General features: G+C 29.3%; 1 long non-coding RNA gene across 1 annotated transcript; it reads left to right on the forward strand.

The window, feature by feature from the left end:
* Nucleotides 1-610: 610 nt before the first annotated feature.
* Nucleotides 611-2,769, forward strand: LOC120088525. The gene is made up of 2 exons (XR_005484948.1): nucleotides 611-790; nucleotides 879-2,769. It is a non-coding gene; the product is annotated as an uncharacterized LOC120088525 (long non-coding RNA).
* The last annotated feature ends 19,596 nt before the right edge of the window (nucleotides 2,770-22,365 follow it).

Below are 22,365 nucleotides of genomic sequence, written 5' to 3' on the forward strand. Positions count from 1 at the left end.
CCAACAACCTTTGTGCGACCAACTCTGACAGCCAATTCTGACCTCCGACAACCACCTCCGGTGACCCAACTCCAACGACCACCTTCGCGCTACCAACTCCAATGACCAATTGGCTCCGAAAACAAATTCCGATGAGCAACTCCGACTACAAACTCCGATGAAAATCACCTTTGAGTGAGCAACTCCAACGATCAAATCGGGGCTTTGACAACCACCTTTGATAAAAAAAACTCCGACAACCAACTCTAATACCATTTTCATGCGACTAATTTTGGGATCCGACAATCACCTCCAACAACAATCTCCCGTAAAACCATTTTCGATGATCAATTTTGACGACCACTTTCATCTGACTAACTCTGGGATTTGAAAACCACCTCCGATGACAAATTTTGACAACCAACTCTAATACACCTTCATGCAACCAACTTCAGGATCCGACAACCACTTCCGACTATGAACTTCAGTAAAAATCATCTTCGATAATCAATTTCGACAACCACTTCTGACTACTATAAGACTGATGACTATTAAAGTATGTTGAATGAGAAAATTTGGCCAAAGTCAAAATTAGGTTAAGTTTTGATTTATATATATAATATTATATGAGTTAAAGAAAATAATATACATAAAAACGCCATCCCTTCTTCTTCAACACGCAGGCTCAGTGCCTTTAGTTTCTCTCTCTTCTTCGCATAACGCAAGCGACAGACCCACACCACTAGCCGTAGTCGGCCACCGTCCGTGCAAGTCGCTCCGCCTCCGTCGCCGCCACATAGGTCCGCCACCGGTAAGCCGCTCTTTCCCCCCCTCCGACTATTAATCTCCCTCTCTTTCTTTCTCTTTCTACTTCTTTCTCTCACTAGATTTCATGCCAGAATTCCTCGGCCACCGTTGTCTCCTCTGCCATGAGTCGGTGCTCCGTCGAGTGCGTCGTTGCCGTCGTTGGACTTCCATCGGCATTTATCCGCATCAGGTGACAGTTTTTGTGAGTTTTCTATGGATTTTCTTATTTATTATTGAATACCCACGGAATTTGGCATGGAATTAATTCACCCATGACATTTGGATTTTAGATTTGGAGTTTGGAGGATTTTTCAGAGGAGAATAAAGGATTAATAGTTGGGTGAATTTTTGGTAGGTTTTTGGATTTTCATGGATGTTATTGAATGCTCATTAAATTTTGGCATTAAATTGATGTTACCCACAATGTTTGGAATATTAGCTTGAAGTTTTGGAATGTTGTAAGCCACTTTGCATCAGTTTTAAAGATCGATTTTGGCGACTTTCGATAAGTGATTAAGGTTTCTAAATTTTTTTAGATTGGTTGATGTTGTTGTGAGTTGGGTTTACAACCTTTAATTGTGATTTAAATATAGATTTGGATTTTTGTGCAAAGTTGGAAATTAAGCAAACTACGTATTGGGGTTTGGTTCAAGTTTGCTCAAGCCAATAGGAGGATTTACTTGAAATATTACATTCGGGCTTAATCTCAAAATAAGATGTTGGTTTTGTTTGGGTTTTATTTAGTGTTGAAAACCAATTGACTTATGGTTTGATTTATTGTTGTTTATGGGCTTTCGGTGTTATATTCAAGTTTTGGAAGAGTTTCGAAATTTACACCAAACTGTTTGGTGTTATTAAGAGTTGAATTTGGTGACTTTGGTAAGTTATAAGGTTTCCACAACCCTTGGTTTGTTGAGTTTGATTTGGGTAAATTCTTCGAAACACTTTAGATTTAATTTACAACATGGTTAACGGTTCTAAATGTTGAAATAAAATTTGATTATGGTCTTGGGACAAGGACTTAATCTAAAATTCTACCCAAGTTAAGAGTAAGATTAAATTGCTTATTATTCGGATGTAATTGGGATAAGTATCTTGCTACTGGGTTGTCCACTAGCCAATCGTCTTAACCAAGTTGTTGAGGTTAAGATTGGGCATATACTGAGAAAGAATACTATTGTATGTTATGGAATGATTTACTATGATCGAACTGTGTGGGCGTTCTAGTAATTATGAGCTATGTTGTTATGATCATAACACGAGGTCTTATGTTTGCATTTTTGCATATTGGATAAGATACTATTGATAATATGATTATGATTTATGGAATGAGGCCTATTAGTCATTTGATGCATGTTAGATTAGATGGCGACTGTTATCTTTTCTATTGGGTTGCGTACATCTTAAGTTTGTAAACCTTCGAGTTCACAACTTTTGACTGATTCGGTATCCCTTTGGGATCACCACCCATGCTATGATTTGTGTTCCTTCGGGATCACTAGATTGCTATGATATATGTTCCTTCGGGATCACTAGACTGATATGATATGTGTTCCTTTAGGATCACTAGATTGCTATGATATGTGTTCCTTCGGATCACTGGATTGTCATGATATGTGTTCCCTCAAGATCACCATGACTACCATGACTTGTGGACCTTCGGGTTCACTACTTATGTCTATGCCTATGCTTATGTTTTTGCCTATAACATGTATACCCGTGCCCGGATGGGAAGGCTAACTAATTCACCTAGTGGCCCCAGTAGTGGGTCACTTACTGAATATTCTTATACTCTGCCATTTCTTATGATATGTTTTTCAGATAAGGGCAAAGATGGACCAATGAATGACAAGAAAAATTCGTAAATGTGGCATTAAGACCAGACAGAAGCTTTCGCTCATGATTTTATGTTTTCATGTTCGAAATGAGTCTTTGGTACTTGAAATTCTATAACTTTTTATGTTAAACTTTCAAGTTCTTAAATGTTTTCTAGTTTTAAACATATGTTTTAGGGGGACCTGAATGAATGTTTTAAGATGTTTTAGTGAAATTTTATTTATTTTATTTTATATGTGAAATCATTTTATTTTTCTTTAAACAAAGAGTTAAATTTTTTATCTAAGGTCTATGTATGCATGTAGTAACGTTCTGTTAATAAATATTGAAAAGTTAGAAATAACTAAAATTGAAATAAATAAATAAAAGAAAGGAAATTATTAAAATAGGTAAATATGGAAATTTCTCTTTATTTCTAACTAAAATTCTCACCAATATGCCTCACTACAAAATCCAATGATCATTATTTATAGGAGTTTTGGCAACTAGAATGTGGCAATTTGGACATTAAGTATGAATAGTTATATGACACATGGTTAACACATGGAGTAATTATTGAATGACACATGGTCAACACATAAAGTAATGAGTGAATGACACTTGTCTTTGGACACTAAGTATGAACATCTACATTATACCTAATTTATAATATTTATAATAAAATTAATATCTATATGATTTTGTTGAGAAAAATAACAAATAAAATAATAAAACTATATTAATTTAATAAAAAATTTGAATTAACAAAAATAAATATGTTATATAAGTTCAAATTATAATTATAAATTAATGAATAGTTGTAAGGACATTCTTGAAACATTATATAAATTTAATATATAAACACAGTCATCCAAGTATTCCTAGATATTTTCAAAAATATTTTTTAAAAAATAAACATGTTATCTAAGGATGTAGGATATTTGCAATTCGAACATCTATAATTCCAAGCATGTAATATTTTAGTTATCTAAATTCTTGAAAAACAAATGACCTCCTAGTGTTTTGTGTAAAAATACCCAGAAATTTCAAAATTTTTGCAAGTACCCTTAAACATTAAAAATAATAATAAAAAAAATAAAAATACTATTACTACTAGTATATGAATAGAAACGGTTAATACCTCACTCTTTCTTTTCTATTTTCTCTTTTTTTTTCCTCATTTTCCTTCTCCATTACCCTCTTAATCCACTTTTTATTAACTATTTGGCATTTTTTTCTCTCAAAAGAATAAACAAGTAAATAAAACTTCCCACTAGAGTTAAGGTCATAAACTAATAACAAGAAGAAAAGGAATAATGGAAGCACCAATAAATCTTAGAACTTAAATGTTTTAACAATGTTGAGAGTTTGTTAATAATCAGATACAATATTTTTATTTGGTTATTTATCGTTTTGAGTTCTTGGATTTTTTGTTTTAACTTAAAATTTAGGTTCTTATCTTGGTTTTATGAGAAAATTGGTGTAAAAATTAGACAAATAGGAGAAAAGTGAGGGTATTTGTATGAAAAATAAAATAAAGATATATGTATATATATAATTTGTTTTAAAATTAGTTCATTTGGAACTCAAGAAAACTTGATCGACCACTATACTAACGGTGGGAGAATTTTTAATTTTTATTAGAATTAGAGTTATACTCATTGTAAGAGTATTTTTTTTTTTAAAAAAAATAATAATTTAAGGATATTTTTTATATTTTAGAAAGTTGAGGGGTATTTTTGATATTTTGAAAAGTTTAGAGGTATTTTTAAAACAAAACACTTAACGGATTCAAAACTAACAGATGAGATATCTTTGAACTCTTTTGAAATTTTAAATATACTCTTTTAAAATAAAAAAATATTTTTGACACAAAATACAAAGTTTAAAGATATATTTTTTTTTATAATTTAGATTTTTTTTAATTTCTTTTAAAAGAACAAAGGATGAAATAATGAAATATAATATAGTAAAATAATTATTAAGTTTAATTGACGGCGGCAAAGACCAACAACTTTTCCGAATATATATATATTTTTTGACAGCTTTTAATAATTTTAATAATATTTTTATTAATTGAAATCTTTCGAAACTTCAACCAAAACGAAGGAAGATAAATTTTCCAAACTATTTTTTATAATGTAGAATTCCTTTTATATTTTATCAATAAAAACATGAGAAAAATATCTTTTTGGTTCTTGAGTTTTGAAAAATAGGTGTATTTAATCTCTCATATTTCAAATTAGCCATTTTAATCTTTAACGAGATGTTTGATCGACGGATTTAGAATTAGGGGTGGTTTGGTATTTGAAGCCAAACTCTTGTTTGGGCATTTGGAATAAAATTCTCAAGATCAAAAAATCAAATCCATGGGTTTGGAATATGTTCTTTAATTAATATCATAGGTTTTAGAAAAATTTTCCTTCATCTTCTATCTCTTATCAATGGTCGTTGATGACCGTCGGCAACAAATGTCAGGCGCTTCATGATCGAGTGTTGGTGACCAATCGTCTTGACTTTTGACGACCAATCGTCTTGATGGTCAACGATTGATTGTTTTAACCGTCAACGATCGATCGTCTTGACCATCGCGGCCGATCACCTTAACCATTGACGATAAATAACATTGACCGTTACCATCGATGGTGAACATCTTGATCATCGGTGACCAATCATCGTGATCGTTAACAATCGATCGGCATGCCTGTTAACGATCAACTGTGGTGACAGTCCACAATCAAACACTATTACCCTTGGTGACCGATTATTGTGACAATCGGTGACCAACCAATCGTTTTAATCGTCGGTGATTGTTGACCATTTTCATCATCGACAAGATATCGTTAACCATCTTCACCATTGGCCGACAATCGCCTTTATCGCCGACAATCGATGATTGTGATCATTAACGACCAATTGTCTTAACCATTAACAACCGTTGACGTACGTTACCATTGGTGGGTGATCGTCTTAATCATCGGCACTCGACCATTGTGATCGCCAACGACCGATCGTGACTATTAGTAACTGATCATAGTGATGATCAACAACCAAATGTCATGACCCCCGACAACTGTCTGATCGAGATAATCGTTGACAATCGATTGATCATCATTCATCGTCAATTGATCATTGTGATCATCTTCGACCGATGCATGGTTGACGATGATAGTCGGCAATTATTGTCGACAAATCGTCTATGACCATCTGATAAACAAATAATTGGCATTAATAAGAGCTAAAGCTAAAAGTCATCTTGAAACATTAAATGATTACTTTCAAGTTAAGTCTCCAAGCTATGGTGAAGAGTTGCAACTAAAGGAACTCTTATTCAAGAGTATCTATGAGCGGAAGCGGATATTTCCAATTCATTGTGACAGAATTTCTACATATACATTCAAACATACAGATATGCATTCACAACGCTAAAATACTGGTATGCTTAGAGAATCAATAAATAAGAGACTGAGAGATCATACCAGTTGAAGACTTTTTCTTCACAGCAAATCTCGCTTTCATTGGAACGGCAAGCTATCATTCAGCAACTCCCAATCGTTTATCTCGAATAGTCTCTATACGAATAGAAGGAAACGAGAACAATACCACTACTCAGAGCCTTCAATATTCTTGGAGTGAGAATCCAAAGGGTAGACTTTGTTCGGATTTGGTAGAGGGGAGGAGGAAGGGAGATCATATACAACGATCAAGCAAGTGGGAGAAAGACTCGTCTATCGTATAGACAAAATGCTTGACTGTTTAGGTGAAATTTACGATCGTGTAGAAAGAGGTAAGCGATCATCTATATGATCGTGTAGGAAAAGGTAAGCGATCAGCTATATGATCATGTAGGAAAAGCTAAATGATCATCTAAACGATCGTTTAGAAAAACTCGGACGCTAAATGATCGTTTAGTAAAAGGTAAGTGGTCGTTTAGTAAATAGCGCGCGCGGGTGTAAGCGTTAAGCGATTGTTCAGCACTATCATAAAAGCTCTGATTTTAATAAGCGATGACACACTTCAACACTATATCGCGCATCCAATGCTTAACACACCGTGAGCTATTTAAACGTCTCAAAGCGATTCTTCATCTTACACATCCATTATGAAAACGGAAAAGACGCTGGCCAATTATCCCACAACTGTCCAATTAATATATAATAAATATAATCACATTATATTCATAACCTATGGTTTAATATCATATATTAACCATAGTATTTTTCCCCCACTAGATATAAATCATATTTATATCCAATTTCCTCCAAATTAATGTATCTCATATATAAAATTAATTATATCATATATAATTAACTAGTTCAATTAGATTATATATAATCGAACACCCTCTTTTCAATTTGAACATTTCAAACTGACCCAAAAACTGATTCTCAACTTTTATCCAAGCTACCAAGTGGACCTTATGGACCTATGGCTCGAAGCTCCAATGGTAGGTAAATAACTGACTAAACTCTTTTAGCTACGATATCCACCATCTGTTAACTGCCAGAATTCCATTAAAGACCGACAACTGAACTCGTCTTACCATAGATATATTTCTATATCCATTGGATATAACCAATCATCAGTACGATGACCTTTCATAGATGCTTGTAAGTACAATTGGGCCAATTTACCGTTTTTGCCCTTGTAGTTACATCTTACTCCTTACGTACCACTGATCCCTCTAATGAACAATACAACATAGTTCTACCATGTGTGAACACCTCTCGGGTCATGAGAAGATGTATGACACCACATCGTTCAAGTCCTGGGATCTGCCCTTAAGGGAGCAATCTATCTACTTACCCCTGTTTCGAGGAAAGAGTAAACTTCATCTTGTGAAGTTGTGTTCCCAACTCTCAAATAAGACGAATCCTCAAAGTGGTAGGTTTGAGTCGGCGCTCTGGCCACTCACACCCATGCAAATCAAAGGACCGCCCTCAATGGCAGGAGTTCCCAACTCACTCAGGATTAAGGTCATGTTATAGTGAAGTGAAGTCTTTGTCATGAACGGAGTTATATGACGAGACGTTAACACTTCGTGGTCAAGTCTTATACAAACTTTTTGTATAGGATGTCCCCGCTCGCATGTCCCTATATAAATGATTAGGATCAGACCATCTATGACAAGTCACAACATTTGTAACTATTCCACAAAGCGAGTCGCATCCGTAACATTACCAGAATAAGGTTTCCCTCCTATATCCATATACTACAGACCATTTTGGTTATATTTAAGACATGATCCACTTGTGTGTCACCACATACATGTTTAAGTTACATAAAGACAACCAGAGATTTTAAGGTTATTGGTTTGTGGTAAAGTAAATAAAACATCTAAATGTGCAGAGTCAAGAAGTGAAGTAAATTTCATATATTATACATTACAAGCGTTCGTACAAAATGTATTTATAAACTATAGGACACGAGACTTTAAGGCATCAACCCGAATACAACTATTCAAGCTTCAAGACCACCCAAAAGACACAATGAATTTGAAATTCTAGATTCATCCAATTACTAAAAACTATTTTTTTTATACAAAAACAACTAAGTCATTGTCATTCATACATTATTGTCATAGAAATTAATGAACCCAAATGAATTAATTTAGGATTATAAAAGACAAAATTAATATAAATTTCATTTTAAAATGAATAGATTAAAATTTTCTTTTAAAATACCATAAAAGTTGATGCAAGATACACTCGAGGTTATACACTTCACAAAACAAGCACTAAAAAATAGAGAAAAAAAAATGAGATTACCCAAACCCATGTACACCCCAAATCCTAGTCTTCAAAATCTTGTACCCCAAACACAGGCTTTTGTAATTCCCAAGCTTCAGAACCCATCAACTAAGCCTCCAGGCATTTGGTTCTCAGGCTTTTGATTCTGAACCTGAGCCCTAAACACCCCTAAGTTTTCATGAATATATACAAAACATCCCTCTAGAAATCAATTCATTAAATTAAAATAAAAATTTACTAGATAACATGTGGCAAGACAGGGAAAAATATATATTTAATATTTCTCTCCTCTTCTCTTTTCTCTCTTCTCTCTCCTCTCCCCTCTCTTGTTCTCTCTCCTCCCTCGTGTTTCAAATAAAGGTATTTTTCTTAAAAACTCTTGTGAAATTGTAAAAAATACCACGTTTAGGTTTTTCACCTTACAAAATTAGCATGTTTTTTTAAATTTCGTAAAAATAGTTTTTCTTGATTCATCTCGGGCAAGATCGACCATTGAAAATTGTTTAAAAAATCAACTTTTTCAAACTTATTGATTATTTTGGGTCTTCTCGGTACATCTCGCCTGATTACACACTGAGATTTGCTAATTTTTTTTATGTAATCTTCCCAAATTTATACCAAATCTTATATTATTTTCAAATTTTCTTCAAATTTTGTTATGTTTACTAAATATCATATCAAATTATTACATAATTTTTCAAATCTTTAGCATAATTTATGCTTTCACAATTATATGAATTTCCAAAATACCAAATGGGTTTTCCAATTATCCAAATAGATTTTTCAAATTGACTCAACATTTTTAAATTTTGGGAAAGATCAATTTTTTTGAAAAATAGGTAAGCTTTGGGATATATGAGTCTCAATATTATTTATGTCCAAGATTCCACCGAGAAAGCTCAAATATATGAATTTTGGTGTTAATTATACTTCGAATTTCACCGAAAAAGCTAAAAAATATAGAATTTCAGTGTTATTTTGCCTGAGATTAATATCGGGATACACATAATCTCAGTGTATAATTTGGGATGTATTGAGAAAGCCTCAAACAATTGATTAGTTGGAAAATGTTGATTTTTTAACTAAAAACTCATGGTCGATCTCGTTCGAGGTGGACCGAGAAAAACTATTTTTACGAGTTTTTAAAAAAGATGTTTGTTTTGCTAGGTAAAAAACTTAAACCTACTATTTCTGAAAACTTTTAGTATGATAAAAGAAAAAACTTTTATCTTTTATATTAAAACGTGACAGCTGTTCAATACATTATTATTGTTTATTATTTCTTTCATTTTTTAACAAAGCCGCTACAAATTTTTAGATAGATTTAAATCTCTTGCATCTGAATTGAGAACTATATAGAAACTGTTTTCAATTATATCATTAATGCAATTGCAAACCAAAGAGTACTCTAAGAAAACAATACTATAATTTTACATTTGAAAAAAATAGGAAACTATAATTTTTGTTTTGAATTATATACGTAAGATACAAATCTCATTAGACTATTTTTAAATATAAAAAAATGAACTAAAATATTTACAAATATAACAAAATATTATTGTCTATCGGTATCTATCAGAGATAGTTGATAATAGTCTTTCGATGTCTATCACACTATATATTTTACTATCTTTAAAATTATTTTAAGTGATTTTATTTAAAACAATTTTCCAATCTCATAACTATTTTACTTGAGTTCCCAACTGTTTGAATTAAAAAAGATCTAGTTCATTTGAAACTAAGTTATAAGTAATCCAATGAGATCTACCATTTGACAATTAAATTATAGGATGCCAATAAATAACACAACATTTTTTAATTACAATTTATTAGACTATTAGCAAATACATTTGGATGTGCCCTGTGACTATGTTGGTGTTTGTTTTCCTTTGACAATATATGGGTCAAGAAAATCGAACCTTTAACTTTCAAATTGATAGTACAAGCACTATGTTAATTGAGTTATGCTTATTTTGATAATTATGTAGGTGTTTTTTTCCTATTACCTAATTGCAATATTTTCAAAAATTACGTTGAATTTAATTGATATATTATTACTATAATTTTTAAAAAGCTTTAGTTTGTATAAATAAAAATAAAAAAATTACTAAAAGTGAGTTTACTTCTATATCTCTAGAAGTTGGAGACTCGATCTCCAATCCCAATAATTGTTGTATTAAAAATAAATAAATAAATATGAAATTTTAATATAATATATATTCCTAAATTTTAAGTTGTATAAATTAAAATTTTAAACTAATATGATTGTATCAATCTAAACACTAAATTTTTATTAGTAAATCAATTTACATCGTCGGTCACGGTCGATAACTATTTTTCACTCCATTTCATCTAAAATCAACTCAATAACACTTGTTATTCTTTCTAAAGTCCTTCATGAAGAAGTCAAAAAATAGAGGATGCAAAAGATAAAAACCATTCATATTAATCAAAATTAAAGTTGTTATTATCTATTGAATTTCAACCATATTCAATCATATTAATTAAGTTAATCCATACATTTAAAAAAGTCTTAGACGTGCGTGCTATATATATAACTTTAAAATATAAATTTAATGGAAAATATAAATTGATTTACTTGGATATTTTTTTATAAAAATTTAGAGTTTAATTAATCGTTGCAATTATTAGTCCAGATTTCAAGTAATACAATCCAAAGTTTTGGATATATAAAAGTTTGTTTGATAGAGAATTCAGATTGTGTTTTATTTTTTCAGATTCACGGTTCAGTAAATATGTATTTGATAGACAATTTAAATTTTATTTCCGAAAACTGTTTTCGGATTCTGTGATCAAAACAATGTAAATTCTGAAAGCAATATTTGTATGTTTATATTGGATCCAGATTTTGAATTTTGAATTTTAAATGACAGATGTATATTAAATAAAGATATAACACTTATAAACTCAATTCATTTTATGAAAAATAAAATATGTACTATGTAATGTATTATAAATTATATAATATGACAAAATAATAATTATACAGAAAAATTTAACATAAAATATGTTTATAAATAAATTAATAATATTTTTATTGTCAATTTAATATTTAATAGGTAACTTCAACAAGTTTTATAATTTATAAATATAACATTAATCACATTTCAAAAAACAATTCAAATTAGATTCCGGTTCAATCTGCTACTTACACACATCTAAAAATATGAAATATAACTATGTTTTCATTGAATCTCTGGTTTTCAATTCTACTCTCATATTCTCTATTAAACATAATATTTTTTTTAATCATAAAATAACTTAATTTCTGCAACATCACAATCATATATTGAAAGTCTGACAATTGTATAAAACTTGGCCATAGTTTTAAGAAACAACATTAACAGCTATGCAAGGAAATGGGAAAGATATAGGGATATATATGTGTGTGGTGTTTAAGAAAAGAAGCTTATGGAAGGAAATCTACCATGGCCCAAAATTATATTTACACATTAATAGTACCTCATAATATATAGTATGCATGCAAATTGCAAAACCATCATATATATATTATGAATCTCTCTAGTTTCTACAACTTTTTTTTCATCTTTAAAATCCTAATCCAAATTTCAAAACCCCCCATCTCTTTAAAAATAAAGTTTAAACTAAAAAGCATGGAAACTTTTATGGAGTAAATTACAACCATAATACTCAGATACTTTAATTAAGCTCCATTAATTATTTATAGAAGAATTCACAAAATTATTTAGATGTTATTTGATCATATTTAGTTTTTTTTTTTTTGGTTAATTTTTAGTTTTTAAGAATTGAGCTTATAAAACTACTTCTGCCTATAAGTTTCTAAGTTAGGTCATTCACTTTGTAATAATATTTTTAAAAATCAAATTAGTTTTGAAAAACTAAAAAAATAGTTTTTTATTTTTAGAATATTTGATTAGAAATTCAAGTATTTCTTTATTGATGAAGAAAATCATGATAAATAAAAAAAAAAACCTAATTTTTTAGGCCCCTCTTCAAAACTTTTTGTACTCCAAAAACAGAACTCTATAAAAAAAAAAAAAATTAAAGAAAAAACAACCTATATTCATAAGTTGAATGGTAATTCCAAGTTCTAATTTCTAAAACATATAATAAAAAAACCAAAAAGAAAACTTGGGTAATAAGGTGATCAGGTGCAGAGCCAGAAAATTTCACAAAGGGGTATTAATTTGTATCTATATTTTTTCAATTTTTTTTAAAAAATATTTCATCATGTATGAATATACTATATTTGTATCTATATTTTTTCAATTTCACAAAGGGGTAATAATTAATAAACTTTTGTATCTATAATTTTTCAATTTAAAAAAATTGGGTATCAATTTTCATCCATTATGAACATACTATATCTCTACCTTTTTAGGGTTTTTTTTCCACATCTGTATAAAAAACCTAAATCCAATTGACAACTCAAAAATCTCTTTGAAACCATAAAAATCTTGCATGCTTAATAATCAAAAGAGAGAAATAAAAATAAAGATTATAATGAAATTAAAAACATTGAACAAAATTAAAAAAAAATAAAAATAAAAAATAATTACCTATTATAGAGAGAGAGCTCGGCGGAGGTGCAAAATTTGAGAAGAGATATTGACGCGGCTCAATCAGAAAACACACACGGCGGCTAGACAATTTATTAATTTCCCAAAATATCCTTTTTAATCTCAACCATGTATCTTTCAGATTGAGACACGCCAATACCTTCATCCAATTATATCAAAAATCTCATCTTCCGCCATAAAACCTCTTCAATTTCGTTCACGCGCCACCCACCTTCCTCAACGCGCCGCCACTTCTCTCCCTGCGAGACGACTACTCTTATTCGCAAAAGAAAAAAAGAAAAAAGAATTTCAAGCTAATAATGAAATTTAGCCCTTTTTTTCCCTTTTATCTTTTTATACGCAAAACTTTAAGGCATATATAGACAAAGTCTTCGGCATTTACTTCCCTTTTGAAACTGTTTTTGTAGTTTTGTACGTTTGCCAATATTGACTTTTTTTTTTTCTTATGTCCTTTTTTTTGTTAAAATATTTCCGGACTGTAAAATTATAAATTGAAAAATCCGAAAAATATTTATATTTTATAACAAAAAGTATTTTTTTAAATTTTTTTCTATAAAATGTAAATATTTTTTTTTATTTTTTATATTTAAAATGACCCTAAAATATATTCACATGTTTTATTTACTTGTATACAAATTTTTAGGTTAAAATATAATTTTAGTTTATGTATTTTCAATAAATAGTAGATTTAGTTCCTCTAACTAGTTTATTGTTTGTTTATTAGAAAGCTTTTTGTTATATATTAGCATTTTTACTATAAATTTTAAAAAATATTCACATATTATATTTTCTTTCATGGAAATTATTATTATTATTTAACCAATTTCGATAAAATTAACTTTGAGGGATTAAATTTAAAATTTATTGAAAGTATATGGACTAAAATTAGATAAGTAAAAATACAAAGACTAAAATTAGACAAACTTCAAGTATAGGATCAAAATGATATTTTAACTCAATTATTGTTAATTATTGTATAAATTAGCTTTGTTAAGATTGATTAATTGAAAATACAAGGACTAGAGTAAGATATTTGAAAATATATCGATTAAAATTAAGCAAATTTTAAAGTACAAAGATCAAAATAATATTTCAACTCGTAATTTAAATTCTTCGACAATTTTTTCCGAAAAAATGTAATTCATATCGTATTGGATGGATTTACAATTTCAAATTTTTGCCGTGATATTCTTAAAAAAAAATCAATTCAAACATAAATTAGTAAATAAGATCACATCAGTTACGTTATTTTAAAAATCGATGGTCTGATCCTTGCTTATTTAATAATAATAATAATAATAATGGAGGTAATGGAGAAAGATATTGAAATTTTTGTGGTGGTTTGTGCAGTTTTGATAATTATAATTGGTATGGGGGTTGGTTTATAATGAAATGAAATATGTAGGTTGAAGTAATTAGTATGTTTAGTCTGTGGGGGTGGTGGGTTGAGGAGGTTGGAATGGACAGCCTAGATTTCACAATAATTGGATGTACCTAATTTCTGGAATCCTAAGCTCCAAAATTAATTAATCCACCTGATTACCAAACACACCAACTCTCTCTTATGCCTTCTCTCACATCATTAAAACTATTTCTTTTTTTCTTTTTAGTTTTTTTTTCCTATTTATAAATACATTATCTATTTTCTATTAATGTTTTCAAGAACGACCAAGTCAACATTTGAAAACTAAAAAAATAATTTTAAAAAACATGTTTTGATTTTTAAAATGTGACTAGGAAATCTTGAGAAATTGAGAGAAAATAAATCTAAATAATTTCAAAAAACTAAAAACGGATACGTTAGCAAAGAATAAAGGGTTCCTAAGTTCAAGTAATCAATATTTACTCTTAAATTTGTGTTTCAGATTTTAAATTATATTTATGAAATTTTAAAATTATGTCTTTTTCTAAGTTCAACGACAAGTGAGTAAAATTTTTGAATTTCTAACCTCTTAATCGAAGTCATATGTTTTAATTAGTAGAAATGTGAATAAAGTTATATTTAATAGATTATCAACTTTAAAAATATTTAATGAGTCCTCAAATGGGTAATGTTAGGTGTCAAATAAGGCTTTAAACTTAAAAAATATCATAGACACCATATTTGATTAATTTTCTATTTTATTTGTAATAGTTCTCTAAATAATGTTCAATCTTTATATCATCCTAAGTTTAACTCAACTAATTAAAACATGATCACCAAAATTAAAAGGTCAGAAATTCAAAATTTTACTGTTGAATATATATAATGAATTTCTGATTTATGAGACATATTTTAAAGTTCAAGATAGAAATTTAAAGTTAAGAATTTATTAAACAAGGACCTATTAATAATATCAATAATCTTAAAGATTCTAAAGTTGTGATTTCTTCAAACAATTATCAGAAGTAATCTACTAAGTTTTTTTTTAAAAAAAAGTTTACTTAAATCATCAACTAACATCCCAGATCTTTTAAACTATTTATTTTGATATCATCTTAAATCATCAATAAACCTAAAAACATAAATTAGTACATAAATATTAAATTTAATTATGATATCTAACCCCTCTAATAAAAAAATCAGTTGCCTATACTCGAATTAGTGATAATTTATGTAAAATCATTACCCCCACTACATAAAGTAAAATATCTTATATTAATTTGTTTGTACACAAATGTTGCTAGCCTTATATAATTAATATTCTACATTTACTTTTATTTTTATAATCGAAAAAATAAACACCAATAGATTCTTCTCAATTTACTACAAGAGAGTGTTTGGGACAAAAACTATCCTAAGACTATAATAACCATCTCTTACTACATTAAATATTATTTCAAAACTGTCAAGTAGATACCGTCAACATTATTTCAAAACCCACATTTGCTACTATATTTACTATTTACTATAGTTTTTACTATTTTACATTCATTAATTTTTTATTTTTTGTTATAGTGTTTACTATTTTTTTCTCAAACTAAAATAGTTTACATCTCAAACACATACTATTATAACCCAACTATAATAACCGAGGGCTATATCAGCTAAATTAATGACTAATTTTTGCTCTAAAAAACTTTTAGTTTCCTTTGATTGATTAATTTTCTTCCTTGTCTAGTTTTGCGAAAAATGTGTTCAAAGCTTCTACCTCAAAAACCATATCATAGATGAGGCTTTAGTTACACTAAAGACCCATGAGTAATAATCACTTTTTTTTAGAACTAATGGAGTTCTGCTACTTTTTTATTTTTTGTCCTCAAATTGAAGATTTGTTTTGGTTCTACACTTTTGATTTTCTGGCTAAAGTACATAATATCTAATCAATTAAACAAATTAGCACCCAAAGCATACTTTTATCTACAGGTTCGAGACGGTTTGAATTTTTTTTTTAAAAAAAGGTTTAATTTCAAATTTAGTCCAAATAATTTGAAGAATTTTAGAATTGGGTAGGTTTTAAGAGTTATAATTTAATCTTTACGATTTGATCAAAATCTCATAAATAATAGTCTCTATATTTTGATTAATCTTCATGCATAATCTTTACCACATATGGACTAAATTTTACCTATAAACCATAGGGATTAAATTTTAGGACTGGGTTAGATTTTGAGTTAGCTAAAAAGAATTTGGATTGACCCTATTTTAAATAGTAAAACTAATATTTTTAAGTGTAGTAAAATGTTACTGTCTCAATCTGTGATAGACCACAATAGACTTCTATCACTGATACAGATAGATGTCTATCGCGATGATGATATTTGACTATATTTATAAATAAGCTGGTTCATTTTTTCTTTATTTGAAAACAACTATATCTATCTATCTATTTATCTATCTAGATATATATATAAAAGTACGAATGTGGGAAGAATTTTTTTGGACAATTCTACCTCGTATATTTTAAAAATACCTAACTTAATCTCTACTATTCCGCTCTATTTCTCACGTTAGGTTTAACATTTTATTTTTTATTTTTTTGTTTTTGTTTTGAGTAAGAAATTAGAGGTGATATGAGTTTAGTTTTAAAATTTAACCAACTCTTCTCTCTCTATTTAATACTCACCCATCATTACTTAAAACTCCACTAAATTCACCATTCATAAAAACCTTTTACATTTTTCAAATAAAAAAAAAACCCAAACATATGTCTTAAAAAATATTTCTCACTAATTTATTACAACATTAAAACATTTTTTTATATAAAAAGTTGTTTATTATTCTAATATATGAATTTATAATTTATTATGGAATGTCAAAAGTTTTAGACTTTCAAAGTGTTTGTAACCATCTTTGCTTTTAATATTATAAAAAGCTCCCCTCTCAATTGTTTTCTGTAAAATAAAAAGATTTGTGTTTGTCGATATATTCTCTCATTTGTGCTCTTTTCTAAAAAAGTTTCTAGATTTAGTGTATGTTCGTACTCACTAACATAACACAAGACCTATATATTGTTATATAATTTTTTTTATTCTTATTTCTTCTTCTCTTTTTATTTAAATGAATGGAATACGTACTATAATTTTTGGTATCTTTTTAACCATAATGACAATAATTTTTTTTTTTTTTTTTTATCGAAATGTATACCAAAAGTGTTATGCACGTTGATGCTTGGACAATAGCCATCAATCGTGATAATTTTGTTTATAGTAAATAATGTCTTATCAAAATGATGAATGAGGAAGTGGTTGATTTCATTTGTTTTGTAAAGTTTAGTTTTCAATTTTATTTTATTTTGTTTAGTTTTATGTTTTTAAAGTTTATTTTTATGTTCAAGAAAAAAGTGAATATGAAAAATTTAGTAAAGAGAATAAAAGAAAACAATATACAATAATTAAAAAAAAAGACATACATATAAATTTATGAAAATATATTAAAATAACATCTAATTAAAAAATGCCATGTATGTAAATAGTTTTAAGTTGCCTACTATCATCCATTTTAATAGATTTTTTTTTCTCTTTTTTTTGGTAAAAGAAACTATATATATATACCTTGAAATACACTTTGTTTGACCATACACCATGAAACGGATTCATAAAATTTAAAATAATATTGCTTATGCATGTATATATAATTTCAAAAGTTAATTTTTTTTTAACAAATATCCTTAAAGAAGTTAAAACCAACCGTTTACATACATTTATAAATTTGAATTAAAAAAAAAATCTCAAATTATTCTAAAAATAAATACTAGGAAACCTTGAAAACCTATAATTATAATTAATGAGGATTTTTATTTTATAGAAAAGTTAGAATATAGAAAGTTTTTTACAGTTAGTTTATAAAACTTTCAAAATAAAAATTTATGAATTATCTTCAATTATAATCAATTATGAATATTAAATAATTTTGTAAACTTCTTTTACTACTACAAACATGATAAAGAATTATTTATATATTTCTTTAATTTTTCTTTTCTACTTGAAATTTCTTCATTTCATATTCTAGCATGATAAGTCTAACCTACTAAATATTCTATACGCATTGTGAAGTTGTGTTGTTTAGCCTATATACATATATGTATGTATGTACGTACGTATGTATATATATGTTATGTTTTATGTCCTAAAACTCGTGGTTTGTAAATAATAAACTTAATCTGTAAATCAATAAAGTTGTTATAGAATGTATGAATTGCTCATTTCATTTTAGAAATAACCTAAATCTAATATACTAAGATCCATGCCTATTACATGAGTACCTGAATTTTGTTACGAGTGGCTCAAGTTCGAATAAATAGCCAAAATGGTCTATAGTGTACGAATAAGATTGGGTACCTTATTTTGGGGACACTATCGGATGTGACACACTTTGTAGATGTTACAATTGTTGTAAAGTGCTACAAACGAAGTTATCCTAATCCGTTCATGTGGAGACATGCAAGTGGGCATCCTATGCAAAGAGTTTTTGTAAATCAGACCAAGAAATAAAATCACTCTTACTTTATAACGTTGTTTACTATTTAAGACTGACATTTCAAAGCGACGACCTAGGTAACTTGGCCTTAATCCTGAGCAAACTATGTACTCCTGTTTATCTAGGATTATCCTTAGATGTGCATGGGTGAGAGTTGACTCAACAGCTCCGCTCAATAAGCCTCCCATTTCAGGGGTAAGACCGGGTAAATAGTTGGGGACATAAGATGCAAAATGGAATTCACTCCTACTTGCTTTTAAGGATAGTAGAGAGGTTTTTCCCTTAAGTGCTAACTTTGGGTCTTGAACAAGGGGTCCTAGCTTCTCATTGGACCGAGAGAGACTTGGTTTAGTAATTGGATCATAAACCAATTGTTCATTAGAGGATCAGTGAAACTTAAGGAACAAGATGTAATCTCGGGGGTAAAACAACTTTTGACCCAGACGTTATTACTAACAACCCGTGAAGGGTCGACTTACTGACTATGATTATATTGAGTGGACAAAAATATATCTACAGTGAAGGTGCATTAGGTCTTCTTACTTGCTCACAAATGGATTAAACCTTAGAATAGAGTGATGAGAGAATTTGAAACGTTCAAATTCATTGAGGGAATCAGTAGTTATATATGATATAATTATACGTTTAATTGACGAATGAAATGAAATTGGAGAATTGGATAACATTTTAATTTGATTTAAATATTACATGAATAAAGATTCATGATTTAGGAATTGATGTTTAATTAATTTATTATTTGATATTGAATTTATATAATTAATTATTAAAAATTAATTTTGTTGAAAAAATTAATTATTGAATTAATTTTTAATAAAATTAATAAAATTTCATATTAATTATAGAACAATATTGAAATTAAAAGAAAAATTGTTTTTTCAATTGAAAATCAATGTTAAAACCTATTAGTGGATTTTTCCAATTTTTGGCACAATTCCACTCATAATCCACTTTCAATTGCAAGTATGTGGTGTCAATTTCTTGTGAAGTTTGATGGCATGCTGAAGGAGAATAAAACTCGGCTCTTTGAGCTGAAATGCATGAAACATTCAAAGAAATTTCTGCTGAGATTTTGTTGAAGTGTTCTTCAACTTGAGTGGAAAAATCAGTGACTTCTTCAAATTTCCTAAATTAAGAACTCATTTTGGATCCCACAATCCAATCTAAGGCCCAGGAGAATAGTAGGGAAGATCCATTGGTAGTCTACATGCTTTTAGAGTCAAGATTGGAGCTCAATTCGTGGATTAAAGAAGGTCTTCAAAGGTATATCTTCAAACCCTATTTCTTCTGTTATGAACATGCTTTCTTAATTACTAAAATTGTTAAATTGGAGTGCTTAATGATTATGTTTATTTCCACTTATTGCTTGCTAACTCCAACATTTTGTATCAGAGCATGATTTAAGCACTTAATTCGTGGTAAATTTAACATGGTGGGTGATTTTCATAGGTTGTATGAAAATAGTGGCTGATATGGATGTTTTCTATTTTGGCACTAATTTTTCTCTTCAATTAAGTATTAATTATTGTAATTGGCTCTTTGTTTATGGGCTTTAATGTCTGATTAAGAGTCTGTAAATTTGTTAGAGTCAATAGAGTTGCAGTTAGGCTGTATTTGAAGAAAGAAGCAAGAGAGGTCAGCTATAGAATTTAGAAAATGAAGCTACTGCCAGACAACGTTGCAACGTTGCCCACAGAGTGTGCATTGCAACGCTGCTCATCCCAGCTTAGAAAGCATGCACGTGACCCAATCGGTGGTTCAAGTGAACCGATTCAGTCGGTTCGGGTCTAAGAGGTTCAGTTTCACCCCATTTTGGCTAGTTCAACCCGTTTTGGTGCTTTAGAGATCCGGTTCGGGTGGCTCGGTCCCATTCAAATCGGTTCATGAAGACTAGAAGCACAATGAAGGACTTTTAAATTATTATTGTAATAGTTTAGGCCTTTTGCTTGTTTGAAATGCCAAAGCTTGTCCATATCAATATATGTTTAATCATTTATGCATGTGATGTATGTTATAATTGAATAAATCTTGTATGTGCATATTGTATGGCATGTAGATTTAAAATCCCACCATAGGAAGCATGTAGCATACATCGGAAGTATGTTATAAGAGTTATAATATATAGTATGCATGTTTAAAATTTCAAGTATTTAATATAAAGTGTTATATTAAATCCCAAAATGCTTGATGAATGTTATGGATGATCAACATGTCTATTGTTTTATAGTTGTTATAAAAAATGGACTAGACATTTAAAATCCTATAACAAAGATAAAAAGCATGCTTACCTAGGTCAAGAAATAACAACTTATTTTAATAGTTAAAATAGGTCATTATCTTGGAAAATTTGGTTACAAACTCAATAGGTCTATAATCCTGTCTAAGGCTGGAGGTATTTAAGTTGACGGTTTATGGAACACCTCCTACCTAGGGATTATACCGAATAATTGAGCATTGTTAACCCGATTTTATGAGCATGCGTGAGTGATATGAGGTTTTAAAACTGGTTTATCACCTAGATATCGTAGGTTAAAATCTAAATAAACGTTATATTTGGATGATCACCTAGACTTAGGTTATTTATTAGTCGGAATAAACCCAAGTAAATGTTTATCCAAAATAAATAGAACACTTCAGTGGAAGATTAATAACATATACAATATGTTATTCTTAGCTCTTACGTCCTTAAGAGTTCACACGTGAGATTCATACTCGGCTTCATGTCACCCTGGGAATGACCTCCATTCCGAAAGTGTTTGCATGGGTCAATAACAAGGTGAATATGGGAAGTAGTTCACAGTAAGTGGGTGAATGATGTGTGTCAACATGTCCTGCGGTCTCTTCCATTAGTTTGGATCGTGAGATTCCTATGTTGCGCTTGCTTGTCGACTTTAAGTCGTTTTACGACGGTTATCCCCTCAGAGGGTTGTAACATGGGATTTGGAATAATTCAAACTTCAGAAATAGATAGGTTTTCTTAGGTTGATTCCCAACTTTGACTTTCCAATTTGGTAGCATTGTTGGGGCCAACCACTAAGGTCTGAAAATGGAGGGTTACACCTACGAGAATTACTAAGTGTTAGTAAGTTCTTGATCGAAAACGTTAATTAAATGACTATAGGAATATGAGTTATTATGGAATTAGTATTCAGTCAATAATGTCTTGCTTTAGTGAAGGAGTATTTGACTGCCTTTCGATACCATCTATTCTGACTCAATAAAGTATCGTTGCAAATAAAATAATGAAATTTGGGTACATTATTACTTTTCTAAACATGATTGGGTTTAAAAGTGATTCACTGATAGAATTTGTTTATATTTTCAGAGATGACTAGTTCATTAATACAATTATTAGCTTCCGAGAAACTTAATACGAAAAATTACTCTACATGGAAATCAAACATGAATACAATACTGGTTATAGATGATCCGATGTTCGTTTTAACTGAAGAATGTCCTCCTAATTCTCGCACAAATGCAAACTGAACTGTTCGAGAAGCATATGACAAGTGGA

The sequence above is a fragment of the Benincasa hispida genome, chromosome 10 (assembly GCF_009727055.1).
Source record: "Benincasa hispida cultivar B227 chromosome 10, ASM972705v1, whole genome shotgun sequence".
In the NCBI taxonomy this organism is placed as follows: Eukaryota; Viridiplantae; Streptophyta; class Magnoliopsida; order Cucurbitales; family Cucurbitaceae; genus Benincasa; species Benincasa hispida.